Source organism: Oryx dammah, unplaced genomic scaffold (genome assembly GCF_014754425.2).
Source record: "Oryx dammah isolate SB20612 unplaced genomic scaffold, SCBI_Odam_1.1 HiC_scaffold_17, whole genome shotgun sequence".
NCBI classification, from domain to species: domain Eukaryota; kingdom Metazoa; phylum Chordata; class Mammalia; order Artiodactyla; family Bovidae; genus Oryx; species Oryx dammah.
This window is the reverse complement of record NW_024070201.1, coordinates 69,332,947-69,349,203: the sequence shown is the minus strand read 5'-3', so window position 1 is coordinate 69,349,203 and position 16,257 is coordinate 69,332,947. Positions and strand designations below refer to the sequence as shown.

At 39.0% G+C, this 16,257-nt stretch overlaps 1 long non-coding RNA gene across 1 annotated transcript in view; it reads left to right on the top strand.

The window, feature by feature from the left end:
- LOC120876896 overlaps positions 1-16,257 on the top strand; it is a 1,092,147-nt gene that overhangs the window by 98,308 nt on the left and 977,582 nt on the right. The gene's annotated exons all lie outside the window — the stretch shown is intronic.

The following is a 16,257-nucleotide window of genomic DNA, read 5'->3' as shown; positions in this document are numbered from 1 at the left end:
CTTGCCCAATTTCTCAGGATAAAGAATCTCCCTGCAATGCAAGAGATACGGGAGATGCGGGTTTGACTCAGTTAGATGTGGATTAGATTTTTTCCATCCCTATTAAATAAATAAGTAGAAATTTGAATGGCATCACCGATTCTATGGACATGAGTCTGAGCAAACTCCAGGAGATGGTGAAGGACAGGGAAACCCGACATGCTGCAGTTCGTAGGGACACAAAGAGTCAGACACTACTTAGCAACTGAGCAACAATTAAATAAATATTTTTTTCTTCTCCTGAAAAAATATGCGTAAAATCAGTAGCTCCCTTACATCTGATATAAGATTATACAACATGGGCTCCTAATATCTCCTAGTGTGATTATTCTGGTGCATCTAGTGATCCTGGAGATTGCTCAAGTAAAGAGTAACAAAGAAGAAGAGAACATGAGATTAAAAATAGCAGCCCCAAACTTAGGTATATAAGCTGCTTAGGAATCCCGTTAATTAAGAAGAGCCATACAGATGGTTGAGAACATTTCAAATCCAAAGTCTAGAAGGCTCAAGGAAGTCACCAAGATCATGTATATAGACAAGGGATCCAGATGATGCTATTAACATTTTGCCTTAACTACTTCAGATGTAAAATGCTGGAGTTTAAGATTGAACAACAGGCAAAAATCAAAATAAAATCAGGAGGTTTCCCTTGTGGCTCAACAGGTAAAGAATGTGCCTGCAGTGTGGGAGACATGGGTTCAATCCCTGGGTTGGGAAGATCCCATGGAGAAGGGAACAGCTACCCACTCCAGTATTCTGGCCTGGAGAATTCAGTCCATGGGGTCACAAAGAGTTGGACATCACAGCAACTTTCACTTTCACAGGCAAAAAGAGGTTAATGCCATGTGATTGAATATGGCTTCTAACTGACATAGTGAGCAAAATATTGATGTATTAATATAGACATGTGTTCATTTTAAAATTATTTTTAAACTAATAGATACATAGTTTGGTATTATGTAACACTCAAAGACAGTGTTATACTGAATATTTGGCAATAGTATAATAAAGGAACATCAAGGGAAAATATGTTTACACATTTAATGAAGTACTGACCTTTTATTTGTTTGAACTCAGCTCCTAATCCACGATCCTAATAAATGCCTGCTACTGCTTGTAGATTTTCATTGATCTTAAAAGTCTGTGTCCTCAGTTTTATAAAAGAATTTTTTGCTGTTCAGTTGCTAAGTCATGTCTGACTCTTTGAGATCCCATGGACTGCAGCATGCCAGGCCTCCCTATCACTCACCATCCCCTGTAGCTTGCCCAAGTTCCTATCCATTGCATTGGTGATGCCATCCAGCCATCTCATCCTCTGTTGCTCCCTAGACTCAATATTTTTATATTTCTACATTTTGGAATCTCACGCAGTGAAAAGATTATGGGCATGTAGACCCCTGGATTCAAGTCCTAGAATGCAACCTGACAAATATTCTGATAATATTATTTTAATATAGCTATGTAGACACAACACTATAAAAACACAAAATGTTTTATAACTAATAATGTGAAGCACAGAAAACACTGACCCTTTCTATATCCTTAATGCTCATCAAAATTATGAAGGATATCAATTTTCTAAATTAAAGATTTTAAAATAATTTATTTAATATTTCATTAAAATGCACATTTTGATGTATATATAAATATATTTTAAGAAATACATAGGTATGTGTACATACAATCAATTATATATTTTTTTAAAAATTAGGAATCCAAAGAAATTTTAATAAAGATATCTTTGCTACTAAAATTGCTGAAAAATTGGTGAAATATTTAATTGGGGATTCACTGTGCAATGTGAATCGCAGCCCAAGAGATTATATTATGGTCCAAATAGACTTCAATCACTCCAAATGTCTTATATCTATCGCCCACACAATATGTTTGGCAAAAAGAACTTAATAAGCTTTCAAAATATTTGTTAAATGGATAATGAGTTAGCATAATCATAACCCTGTAAAAGGTATTTTTTCCTCTAGATTTTTTAAAATTTAAAAAACAGAATAAGCTGTATTAATAAGTAGCTCAGTCTGTTTAATGATTAAGCTAATTTGAGATGTATGCCATTAAGTTACAGTTAGTTTTTTAGAGAGTGAAAAATTTACTTAGGGTGATTTATGATTCTCTCTGGAATCTATTAGGTATAAATATATTTGATTTGTAAATGTGCAAGTCTAGGACGACTTCTTAGGTGCCCTCTTGCCAACAAACATCACTTACTTTTCACTCCTCATATTCTCTAACCCTATACCAGCCCAAATTTACGTTGCAAAGGATGTGCCTACTGGAATGGGCACCAGAGATGGGGTTACACTCAGAAATGAGTAAGAATAATGTTTTTCTAACTTCATAGTGATTTTCTTATGAATTTAAAAGTTTAATAGTGTATAGTTTGGGTAATGTTAAAAGACCTAGTTGTAAAAATTAGCCTTGTCAAACAGGATACACTAAACAATCCTGTTTCTCAAATAGCCTGCTGAATTAAGATGACTGATCCAAAATGCACATATTACCAGTGTATGCCATGGAATATGTTATAAATCTCACTAACTTTTAGTTTTTTCATAGTTCACTGGGTAAAATTATACTCAAATAACAATTGTCTCAGATGTTTGTAGTGGGGATTAAATAACACAATCTTTATAGCAAGAGCTCAATCCCTTATTCTTCTCTTCATTCACTGTTACTTGCTACCTCTCCTTTTGCACAAACCAAATATAGCACTTCCAACCTGTCCTAATCATGTGTGCAAACTCTTGTCAGTTTCTGTTTTCTTGGAAATCAGTGTGGCAGGAGCTAACTACATCTGTCTTGTTAACTACATCTACAAAGACCAGGAAGGTCTTTGAAAGGGCTTGAGTGTACAGGAGCTCAGCGAAGTTCTGGGATGTTCTTGGTGTATTTTTTCTCTTAAGTGTTTAGCTGTTTATGCTTTATCAATTTAGAAAAATCTCTTTGAAGAGGATTCAGTTTCAGTACTCTGTAATGACAAGAATTATCCTCATTTGACAATCTGATGATTTGGAAGGCAGAGGGTAGTATGTTTTTTTTTGTTTGTTTGTTTGTTTTTTGTTTGTTTGTTTTGGTTTGGTTGTCTTCTCAATTAACCTCAAGATTAGTATCACACAGTTGAGATGTAAGGTAGATTTCCACATATCAGAAGCCTGGATTTTGAGCCCAACATACAAAACTTGCCTTTTACTCACTCTATTTTTCAACAGAATCAATAACCTGGTTTCTCTATATCTTTAGACATTGAAATCTGGCTTCACAATATAAGGAAAATCAGAATCCCGGTATATGAAGGTTTTGGAAAGCTTTATTTTGCACACATATTTATCTTCCTGGTCTAAGAAGGAGTTTCTAAAATAGCATAGCAGCTAAATCAAATGTAATAAATTGTTTTGGACATTTTATCAGCAACCATTCCCAAGAGTGATTGTTAATATGACATGATCCCTGCCCAGATTTCAGGGCTTGCAATAAGATGATGGTGGCAGGTAAGATAAATTCGATATATCAAAGATGCTGAGAACATTTTGAGAAACTATATATAGTGGAAATAGATTTTATTTTTAATTTTATTTATTTATTTTTTAACCAGCAGGGAAATACTCATCTTTCTTAGCAAGGCAAGTTCCATCAGGGTCAGGAACAAGCACAAATACTTTAGTAAATGAGCAGTAAAACTGACATTCTCTTCTCTATCTAATAGAAGCTAATAGAGAGAGGGATAGTAGCAGGCAAAATGCCTAAAGAAAATTTGTTCTTATCTGTTATAATTTAAATAATGTGGAGTTTCCACATGTAGAGTTATCTACAGTCTTACTAAAAATTATACCCGATGAAGTGTTTGTTTGTTTTTAGGTAAATGTATTCTTTTTTTTAAAAAAATAAAAATTTATTAAATTTATTTTGGGCTGTGTGGGGTCTTCACCTCTGCACTCAGGCTTTCTCTGGTTGTAGCGAGCAGGGCTCTTCTCTAGTTGCACGGCCTTCTCATTGCAGTGGTGTCTCTTGTTGTGGAGCACGGGCTCCAGGGCCTAAGGGCTTCAGAAGCTGCAGTTCATGGACTATAGAGCACAGGCTCTGTAGTTGAAGCGCATGCACTTGGTTGCTCAGAGGCACATGGGAGCTTCTCAGATCAGGGATGAACCTGAGTCCCCTACCTTGGCAAGTAGATTCTTAACAACTGGACAACCAGAGAAGTCTCCAGATGAAGTTTTTATATGCTCATTCAAAGAAATGTTTCCTTTTTTAAATATGTATAGTAAATCTATAGAAATGATTTTCCTTATTAAAGACTTGTATTGAAAACTGACTGACTTTGGGGGGAAAAATCTATTTGCTGAATAATTCAACAATATGTTTTCTATATGTTTGCATCTCTATTGAGAGATGAAATTCACATCCACTCTCACCTAACGTATTGCAAGAGCCTCCTAGTCAGTCCTCTTTGCACCTCACTTTTCTCTGTTTATAAATCCATTCTTTATAATATTTGAGGAATAGACTGTTAAAAATGCAAATGGAATTATGTCACTCTCCTGCTTTGAACTTTTCTCTGAGCATCCATCATTTCTAGAAATGCATCTAAGGGTTTCCCTTGTGGCTCAGCTGGTAAAAAAATCTACCTGCAGTGTGGGAGACCTGGGTTCGATCCCTGGGTTGGGAAGATCCCCTGGAGAAGGGAAAGGCTACCCACTCCAGTATTCTGACCAGGGTAGCAAAGAGTCGGACACCACTGACTTCCATTTTCACTTCCTCATACCAGCATCTCAGCACTCCATGACTCAGATGTAGTCTTTCTCTTCAACCTCATCATCTACCAGTCTCTTACTGTATCAGCAGTGTGTCAACAATTCCCAAGACTGATGCATTTAAAGATCCACCTTGAATCCTGCCCACATCCTGTCACCGCCAACTCCTGTTCCTCATTCCCTAGCCATACCCTATTTTAAAGATCTTGATAAATTAACCTTGATCTTGGTTGTTACTTCTAACATCGTTGTATACCCACCCACTCCCACACCAGGTTGGGCTTAATGTTCTTCTGCTGTACTTCTGTAATACTCTGTGTAAAATGCTAAACTACTGCATTGTACTCAAGTTATCTTTTTTTCCCCCCTGTGAATTTTCCTCTCTCCAGACTGCACATTCTGTAAGGAAAAGAGCTTATTTATCATTTGTATTCAGGACTTAGATTTTTGCTTAGCATATAATTGGTGCTCAACCATTATTTCTTAAACAAAAAAGACCTGAAGTTCTGGAGTAAGATGTTTTACATTCAAATGACTTCTTTGGAGAAAAATGTATGTGGGGATGGAGAAGAAGAAGACAGGCTTTTAAAGAGTAGTCAAATTTCTTAGCAATTTGACTAAGAAAACTCAGGCGTAACAGGTCTGTGTACATATTATTTCTTACAATAGATATTTAGAATGCAGGAAGAAAATGCCTCCAGGAACAGATAATAGAAAAGAAGATGGCTTATAAAGCCTAAAAGTGCATGGAGCTTTATCACCCCGCAGTCAAATATGAAATAGTCTCTAAGAGTCCCTTCCTCTTTCCCCTTCTTTGATCCTCACAATGAATTTTGAATGAACCAACTGCACCCTTAGGTAGAGAGAATTTCCCTATGTTTCATTGGCATGGCCATTCCTAACTATTGGCAGACCAACACTGAATAATGGTTTATCACAACAATAATTGTTTACCTTAACATTCTTTAAAGAATACAGCTTATCTTTTTTTTTTTTTTAGATTTTTTGATATGGGTCATTTTAAAAGTCTGTATTGAATTTGTTACAATATGACTTCTGTTTTATGTTTTGTTTCTTTGACCAAGAGGTTCAGTTCAGTTCAGTCGCTCAGTCGTGTCCGACTCCCTGCGACCCCATGAATTGCAGCACGCCAGGCCTCCCTGTCCATCATCAACCCCCCAGAGTTCACTCAGACTCGCGTCCATTGAGTCAGTGATGCCATCCAGCCATCTCATCCTCAGTTGTCCTCTTCTCCTCCTGCCCCTAATCCCTCCCAGCATCAGAGTCTTTTCCAATGAGTCAACTCTTCTCATGAGGTAGCCAAAGTACTGGAGTTTCAGCTTCAGCATCATTCCTTCCAAAGAAATCCCAGGGCTGATTTCCTTCAGAATGGACTGGTTGGATCTTCTTGCAGTCTAAGGGACTCTCAAGAGTCTTCTCCAGCACCACAGTTCAAAAGCATCAATTCTTCGGCACTCAGCCTTCTTCACAGTCCAAATCTCACATCCATACATGACCCCAGGAAAAACCATAGCCTTGACTAGACGGACTTTTGTTGGCAAAGTAATGTCTCTGCTTTTCAATATGCTATCTAGGTTGGTCATAACTTTTCTTCCAAGGAGTAAGCATCTTTTAATTTCATGGCTGCACTCACCATCTGCAGTGATTTTGGAGCCCCCCCAAATAAAGTCTGACACTGTTTCCACCGTTTCCCCATCTATTTGCCATGAAGTGATGGGACCAGATGCCATGATCTTCGTTTTCTGAATGTTGAGCTTTATGCCAACTTTTTAGCTCTCCTCTTTCACTTTCATCAAGAGGCTTTTTAGTTCCTCTTCACTTTCTGCCATAAGGGTGGTGTCATCTGCATATCTGAGGTTATTGATATGTCTCCTGGCAATCTTGATCCCAGCTTGTGCTTCTTCCAGCCCAGCATTTCTCATGATGTAGATCAAAACTCCCTGACCAGGGATTAAACCCACACCCCTTGCATTGGAAGGCAAAGTCTTAACCACTGGACCACCAGGGTTAAGAAAGTGTTCAGAGTCTCAGCTGAGAATATCATTTCCAATGTGTTATTTAGAATCTTGGGCTCATTCAGTTTAGAAGAAACACTATCACTGAGGAGCCTAAGCTACTCCATCTTGTAAAAGAGCTCCATTTTGCAAAGGTTCCGGGCAAACAGACTTAGACTTTTGATATTGCCTAAACTTGCCCCACTGTGCACGAGCCAATCAGCCCTTAGGTTAAACCTCCTGACTTTAAGTTCAAAAATTTGTGATTTACCTTGGAAGTAATGATTTGCTTTTGTGATTTACCTTGGAAATAATGAGTTACATTTGTGATTTACCTTGGAAGTAATGATTTGCTTTTGTGATTTACCTTGGAAATAATGAGTTACATTTGTGATTTACCTTGGAAGTAATGATTCACCGTGGAAGTAAAAAAAAACAATTAGAAATCCACACAAAACCCTATAGAAGAGGGTAACCAATCAGTAGTCCTTCAGCCTGAACACCCCCTTTGTTACCCTTTCACCTGAATATTCCCTATATAAGCAGTGTAACCCAAAACTCGGGGCTCCTCTCCTTAGCCGCTGAGTTGGTAACGGTGGGAGCCCCAGCTTGAGCTTGGTAATAAAAACTCTTTTGCTTTTGCATCGGATATTGGCTCCCTGGTGGTCATTGGGAGATTTCGCGACTTGGGCATAACAATCACCTCTATCCCCTCACTTAGTTTAGTGGAGAATGAATCCGGTTTTCTGCTCTTTGATCTCTTGTCCCATGGTTAGGGTTTGTTTAGAAGAGATGCTGAATGGCTGGGCATTTTATGAGATGTTTTCTCCAAGCAGGTGTTCTGTTAAACTCTCATAGGAATGAGAGGGATGGCAGAAAGGGGACTGGGTGGAAGGAAAGTTTTAGAAAGAGCTGAAACCCAAGCAAATTGGACTTTGATTGTTCCTGATATAGTGACAGAAAGAATAATGGGTGAATCTCATTCTGTTTGGTTGGCAGTTTATTAGAGTGTAGAATTGTCAAGTTGATTCTGGCTTTCAAGTCTCTGAAACAAAGCACAAACTTGCCATGATTGGTGCTTAGGTATCTGCTGTGATTCAATGCCTGGGATCTGAGAGCCCTGAGAAATTTCTACCAGAAATAGATGAAACGCTAACTCAATACCAGGATTTGGCTCCTCACATTGGAAGTAATTTCCCAAGCACTTTGTAAAATGACTTGGCACATTCTGGCTGTAAACTAAGGGAAGAGAATTGCTATTGGTCCAGAAATCTGGCTTGTGTAAGAATCTGAATGTCCTACTGGGATAATTTTCTTCCGGAGCTGATAACCTTTTGAAAGAGGGATCATGGATCATTAAGGCAAATGTGAAACTGATAGCCTGGATAACTGGGAATCCATATGGTGGGGAGGCCTTTAGAAGCTCTCTGTGGCCAGTGTTACCAATGCTCAGAGATCAAATGTGAGGCAGTTGCTGAGAGCAGAGCTTCAGTTCAGAGTTCCAGAGCCTGTAGTGCTCAGGTGCTTAGTCGTGTCTGACTCTTTGCAACCCCCTGGACTATAACCTGTCAGATTCCTCTGTCCATGGGATTTCTCAGCAAGAATACAGGAGTGGGTAGCCATTTTCTTTTCTAGGGGATCTTCCTGGACTAGGGACTGAACCCTAGTTTCCTGAATTGCAGGAGGATTCTACTACTGCACCACCTAGGAAGCCCTCCAGAGTCTATATTCAGTGTTTGAAAAGAAAACAAACAAACAAACAAAAAGATAAAAAATGACAATATGTATACAGTAGGTAAACATCCACGTGCATACACCATTGTCTACAGTGATTTTTATCCTTCATTTCACATGTGAAGAATTTAAAACTCAGAATTATTAAATAAATTATAATGAAGAGTTAAGATTAAAGTTTATACGTATCTGATTCAAAACTCATAGTCTTTCTACTATGTGTAGCTAGGCTTCCCAAATATTGCTTGCCTGCCTGTATCAAAATTGTGTGGAAATAGTTTTTAAAAAAATACAGCTCATCATTTTTTTTAAAGATTTTTTATATGGGTCATTTTTAAAGTGTTTATTCAATTTGTTACAATATGACTTCTGTTTTATGTTTTGTTTCTTTGACCAAGAGGTATGTGGGATTAAAACTCCCTGACTGGGAATCAAACCCACACCCCTTACATTGGAAGGCAAAGTCTTAACCACTGGACCACCAGGGAAGTCCCAATACAGCTTATTTGACTCACTCCTCTGCCTTGTCCAAGATTCTTATTTAGTAGGTCCTAGATGAAGGCTCTGAGATTGATATTTTTTAATCGAATGCCAGGAAATATGGATTTACATCCAGGTTGGATGCCCCAAGTCACATCACATAGTAAAGATAAGGGAATGGGGTAGGAGTGGAAACATGAAAAGTCATGATTCTGCCACCACATATGTGACATGTGCCTATGTGCTGAGCTAAATAGAGACTTGGTTTCTAGTCAACAAAAGCTTCACCATCCAGTGCATTCTTCTTCTAAAGCAATGGTACCCACCCTTCTGTCATAAGGGACTGGTTTCGCAGAAAACAATTTTTCTGCAGACCAGGGGAGTGGGGAGGGCATGGTTTCGGGATGATTCAAGTGGGTTGCCTTTATTGTTCACTTTATTTCTCTTTTGTGGCAGTCTCAGGATATTCCACCTTGATTTAGGGTTAGCATTGATGCTCCTATGAGACTCTAATGCCGCTGCTGCCCTAACAGGAGACAGAGCTCAGGAGGTAATACAAGTAGATGGGGAGTAGCTGTAAATACAGATGAAGCTTCACTAGCTCACCTGCTGCTCATCATTTGGTTTCTAACAGGGGGCTGGGGACCCCTGCTCTAAAGGCACCATCTCTGTGTTTTTGGATTACTCAAGAAGCACCATGTCAAGGTGGAAAGAACATAGACTTCTCAGGAACACAGATTCAAATTCTGATTCTGGCTGTTAACAGTTCGTTATGCTCTTAAGTCTTAAGGCAAGGAGCTCATATGACTTGCTCAGTGTCTGTTAGGTTCATCCATAAAATGGGCATAATCAGTTGTATTGGTTTTCTATTGAAGCCATGAAAAAGAACCACAGTCTGGGTGGCTTCCCAGGTGGAGCTAGTGATAAAGAACCTGCCTGCCAACTCAGGAGACTTAAAAGACATGGATTCGAACCCTGGATTGGGAAGATCCCTTGGAGGAGGGCACGGCAACCCGTTCCAGTATTCTTGCCCGGAGAATCCATGGACAGAGGAGTCTGGCAGGCTATGGCCCATAGCATTGCAGAGGGTTGGGAACAACTGAAGCGACTTAGCATGCACATTCTGGTGGCTGGAAGTCCAAAATCAAAGTGTCAGCAGGGCTGGTTTACTTGGAAGGCTCTCTCCTGGACCGACAGGTGGCGGTCTTCCTCTATATCCTCATATTGTCTTCCCTCTGCTGTGTCTGTGTCCTAATCTGGTCTTCTTATCAGGACATCAGTTATTTTGGCTTAGGGTCCTCTGTAATGAACTTATTTTAATTTAATTACTTCTTTAAAGATCCATCTCCAAACCCAGCCACATTCTGAGGTCCTGATTGCTTAGGAACACAATTCAGACCATAATATCCATAGTCAACTTAATTTCAGTGGTTATTTTAAAGACTGAACTAAATAACATACATTAACATAGATTATAAACTACATTTTGTTAATTTTTTATTTGAAATATTAAGATTCTCTGTTAGATTATTACATAAGGGTAGTTCAGATTATGCTAGTAAAGCACAAACATCAAAATGATATGGTCTTTGGTTTAAGTTAAATAATTATCCCCTTTTATCAAAACAGATTATCTTCTATACTTTCTTTGTCTGCAATTAAGGTTAGTTTCCAACCAAACATAGCTGGGTAAAATAGGCTATAATAATAAGTAATTTGAAGTGGTAGCCTAATTTTGTATGTGCACATGTATGCACACTCATACATATACATGCACACACATACACACATCTCCTAATACTATACACACATCTTCATATAATTTGCTAAGGAGATAAAGAGCCAAACATTTCTAGCAGCAATTATGAAAGCATCAATACTAAACAGGCAGGATAAAAAGTAAAAATAGCTTTATTGAGTTCTTATTTTATGCCAGGCATTACTATCATAATCATTTAATGTACAGGATTATCTAATTGAATCCTATCTCAAACCTTTGATCCCCTGGTGAAGGAAATAGCAACCCACTGCAGTATTCTTTTCCTGGAGAATTCCATGGTAAGAGGAACCTGGTGGGCTACAATCCATGGGTTTGCAAAGAGTTGGAAAAGACTGAGTGACTAACACTTTCACCTCAGACTTTATTGGTACTATCTTTGTACTCGTTTTAAATTGGAAAAAAATAAAGATCAGTGAGAAAAATAAAATATTTCCCTAGGTCATATGAGTGGCACAAGAGCTGGGATTCAGATTTAGTTTTGCCTGAGTCCTGAGCCTGAGAGTTATCATCCAAAGGCATCATTCTTCACCAGATGTCCCATCATGCAGCTGGATTGGGTATTAAATCATTCATTTTTCTACTTGAAATTAGGCCCCTGAGAATGCTGCTGTCCGGTGTCTAAGGTAATACAATTGTGTGATAGCAGATTTTCTCTAGTAATACACCAGAAATCGAATGTGCAAGACCAGAACATGTGATGAAATCTCGGAGTTCAGACACTGCTATTTTAAACACGGTTATATAAGGGGCTTATAAAATGTGATTTCACACTTATTTCTTTTCAGAACAAAAAAGTAATACTCTAGTGAACATATCACACACACACACACACACACACACACCCATTTAAGTTTCAGAAATAATGTTAAAAATTTTCAAGGGGACCCAGTTAGTTATATATCTATTTTAGATACCAGCTGTGTCCAACAGTTTGGATTTTAACTCAGTGAATTTTTGTTTGGGGATTTTATTTCACCAGGTAATTCCCTCTGATGTCTAAATGAGAGAAACTCAGGAGAGGAAAACAAGTTTCATTTTGACTTAGACATATTATTCAGAGTATTTTTTAAAAACAGAGCTTAATTTATTGTTTTGAACAATCTGAAGTGAAAACAAGCAATAAATTTTGTTCTGGGCTCTTCTCCCTCCGGTAACTGGCTTATATCATAAAGTTTTATTTCACCTGAATTTTCTTATTGCATTTGACGATCAATCATAGTCTCTAGCGTATTCTTTCCTCTTTTATGTACATGCTTCCCCCCCCACCCCCCGCCGCTGCTCTGTTTTTAGTATGTGGTTGTAATTCAACCTTCTTCTTTTTTCTTTTGGTTTTGCCATACGATTCTTAAACTAAATTTAATTCTAGGAAATAATAACTATGTTTTTGAGTGCTTGCTACGTGTCAGGAAAGGAGCAGAATTGTGGCTATCTACAAATGGGCTTATCTGCAGAGTAATGAGCTTCTCATGAAACCCAGCTGAATTTTAGAGGGTCATGATTTCTGCAAGTGTAGACTCTATCCCTTGAACTGCTTGATCCTTTTCTTAGGCGGTATCTGCTGGAATAGAACTCCTGTTTTCAAGGTGGATGTGCCTGCCTGTGATTTTTGTAACTTCTCATGGAACTTGGCATGAGATCTTTTTATAAATCCTTGGTTTATGTATTTTATCTTGCAACTAAGGCTACTGTAGAAGTGATCACAACTTGTTAGCTAAAGCTTGTGTCATTCAGAACCCAGGCAACCCATTGGTGATAGATAACACTTATACAGCCAAAGTGAAATAGCTCTTTTGTTGGAGAATAGAGGGTAAAGAAAAGGTAATAAATTAAATTGTAACATTGAAAAATTACTCTTCAAGAAACCCCAATCAAGAAATAACCAATAAAAGAAATAAAGGAGAAAAAGAGAAATTATTCACTTCCCTCTTTCTCTTTATTCACGATATCTATGAACCAAGAATGCTTTTGGGGATATTAAACTCATTAAATAAGGAGGACCTTAGATTGAAATGACTCTAATGCCTTGGTAGCCTATGTAAGTCAACTGAAGCCTTACCCAATCACTTACTATAAATGCACTTCTATCTGAGAAAAAAAAAAATTTAAACAACCGATCACAAACAGCCAACTAGACTCTCTGAAAATAAGGTGATCACTTAGATCTAGTCAATCAAACAGTTTCCTTGATTTGCTTCAGTGACTACACTGTGGAAGCCTTTCCTCTGCCTGCTGTGGCCTGAACACTCCAGCCTCTCTTGGTTTGGTGCTTTCCAAATTAGCTCGAATTTCAAATCCATATTTGCTCAACTAGATACTTGAAAATGCAAGGCAATGACAAATAATGCTCAAACTACCACACAATTGCACTCATCTCACATGCTAGTAAAGTCATGCTCAAAATTCTCCAAGCCAGGCTTCAGCAATATGTGAACCGTGAACTTCCTGATGTTCAAGCTGGTTTTAGAAAAGGCAGAGGAACCAGAGATCAAATTGCCAACATCTGCTGGATCATGGAAAAAGCAAGAGAGTTCCAGAAAAACATCTATTTCTACTTTATTGACTATCTCAACACCTTTGACTGTGTGGATCACAATAAACTGTGGAAAATTCTGAGAGAGATGGGAATACCAGACCACCTGACCTGCCTCTTGAGAAATCAGTATGCAGGTCAGGAAGCAACAGTTAGAACTGGGCATGGAACAACAGACTGGTTCCAAATAGGAAAAGGAGTATGTCAGGATTGTGTATTGTCACCCTGCTTATTTAACTGATATGCAGAGTACATCATGAGAAATGCTGGGCTGCAAGAAGCACAAGCTGGAATCAAGATTGCCGGGAGAAATATCAATCACCTCAGATATGCAGATGACACCACCCTTATAGCAGAAAGTAAAGAGGAACTAAAAAGCCTCTTGATGAAAGTGAAAGTGGAGAGTGAAAAAGTTGGCTTAAAGCTCAACATTCAGAAAACGAAGATCATGGCATCCAGTCCCATCACTTCATGGGAAATAGATGGGGAAACAGTGGAAACAGTGTCAGACTTTATTTTTGGGGGCTCCAAAATCACTGCAGATGGTGATTGCAGCCATGAAATTAAAAGACGTTTACCCCTTGGAAGAAAAGTTATGACCAACCTAGATAGCATATTCAAAAGCAGAGACATTACTTTGCCAACAAGGTCCTTCTAGTCAAGTCTATGGTTTTTCCAGTGGTCATGTATGGATGTGAGGGTTGGACTGTGAAGAAGGCTGAGTGCCGAAGAATTGATGCTTTTGAACTGTGGTGTTGGAGAAGACTTGAGAGTCCCTTGGACTGCAAGGAGATCCAACCAGTGCATTCTGAAGGAGATCAGCCCTGGGATTTCTTTGGAAGGAATGATGCTGAAGCTGAAACTCCAGGACTTTGGCCACCTCATGAGAAGAGTTGACTCATTGGAAAAGACTCTGATGCTGGGAGGGATTGGGGGCAGGAGGAGAAGGGGACGACCAAGGATGAGATGGATGGATGGCATCACTGACTCGATGGATGTGAGTCTGAGTGAACTCCGGGAGCTGGTGATGGACAGGGAGGACTGGCGTGCTGTGATTCATGGGGCTGCAAAGAGTCGGACATGACTGAGTGACTGAACTGAACTGAATGTGCCTCTTAGTTCATCTTTTAAGAGACAGAAGCATGATTGATAGGAAATCAGAAATAAATCTTTTAAAACAATAGTAAATGGTCTAGTTGGTTTAATTCATGCCAGAGACTATGGTCTCGATTCCTAGGAAGGCAAATTAATTCAGTTGGAGTACTCAGAGTAAGACCATTTAGGGTGAAATTGAGGATTAGAATATACAGATTCAGATGATATTTGATGCCTTATTCCTTTAAGATGTATTAAAGGGGTTGTACACCTGATATTCTAGGAAATGTCTATTTTGCTTTTAAGAACTTGATGATAAATATTTTGAAGACAAACCTAACTTAAGATAAAGATATGAATACCTACCTGATCCTTTAAGCCTCCACCATACCCTCTGATTCCATGAGAAATGCTCTACCTGAAGATGCCCCAGGATTGAGATTATGACCAAATGAACAGAAGAAAATGCCTTTACCTCTTATGGACCCCTGACGACTCAGGTGGGAAGGAGGTCCATTTAAACCTGCTGCTCTGAGGAAGTAAGAGGGAGAATATGTCCAATATTGACCCCTGAAAAGGAGAATGACATGAGGACAGCTAGAGAAGCAAAAGGGGTCCTTTTTGTTTAAACCCAAAGAGTTAATCAGTCATGTCTGACTCTCTGTGACCCCATGGACTGTAGCCACTCTCCTCTTTCCATGGAATTCTCCAGGCAAGAATACTGGAGTGGTAGGCATGCCCTTCTCCAGGGCATCTTCCTGACCCAGGGATAGAACCCAGGTCTGCTGCATTGAAGGCAGATTCTTTACTTTCTGAGCCAACAGGGAAACCTTTACTTTTATTACCAGGGGGCTACCAAACAAAGATGGTAAATCATGGTGGATGGGACTCAGAGAGACCCAAGCAGAGTATCCACTTTCCTGCCTGTGATAGTATGAGTCATGGCCCCCAAACCGATCCACGTTCTCACCCCTGGAACCTGTAAATGTTGCCTTCTTTGGCAAAAGCGATTTTGAGGCTGTGATCTTGAGATGGGAAAATTATACTGCAGAAGAGAAAGTCTTGAGATGGAAGCGGAGGGAAGTAGGTTCAGAGAGAAAAGATGCTACACTCCTGGCTGTGAAGATGGAGGAAGGAGCTGAGAGCCAAGGAACCTTTGGCATGTTACTCTAGAAGCTGGAAAAAGCAGGGGAATGGATTCTCCCCTAGAGCCTTCCAAGGGGGCCTGCTGACACTGTGACTTCCCTTCAGAGAAACTGATTTGTGTTAGGTTACCAACTTTGTAGTAACTTGTTATAGCAGCAACCGAAAGTTGGTACGTCCTTGTAAAGAAAATTAAATAGGGCCACGTCCCTGGTGGTCCAGTGGTTAGGACTTTCCCTTCCAGGGCAGAGGTTGCGGATTCTATCCATGGTTGAGGAACTAAGATCCCACGTGCCTTACAGCCTCCCAAACCCCAAATATAAAACAGAAGCGATATTGTAACAAATTCAATAAAGACTTTGAAAGTCATCCACATTAAAAAAAAATCTTAAATCAAAGAAGATTAAGTAGGAAGCTGCTCCCTAAATGACTGAGTGATTCTGTAATGCAGACTTATCCTGACCATCGGTAGGCTGTGGTCCACAGAGATTTGTTAAGTACCTTCAGAGAGAGAGAGAGAGATTTTCAGTGACTTTTAGAATTCTACACCTAAATATATTTATGCTGGAACTATTTATATGCTTGGCATTCAGTCTATTGCCTTTATCTTACTTTTCTTTTGCTTAAAAAAAAATGGAAAATAAGAATCTTTTCTTTTTTAGCCTTTTTAAGTCAAGA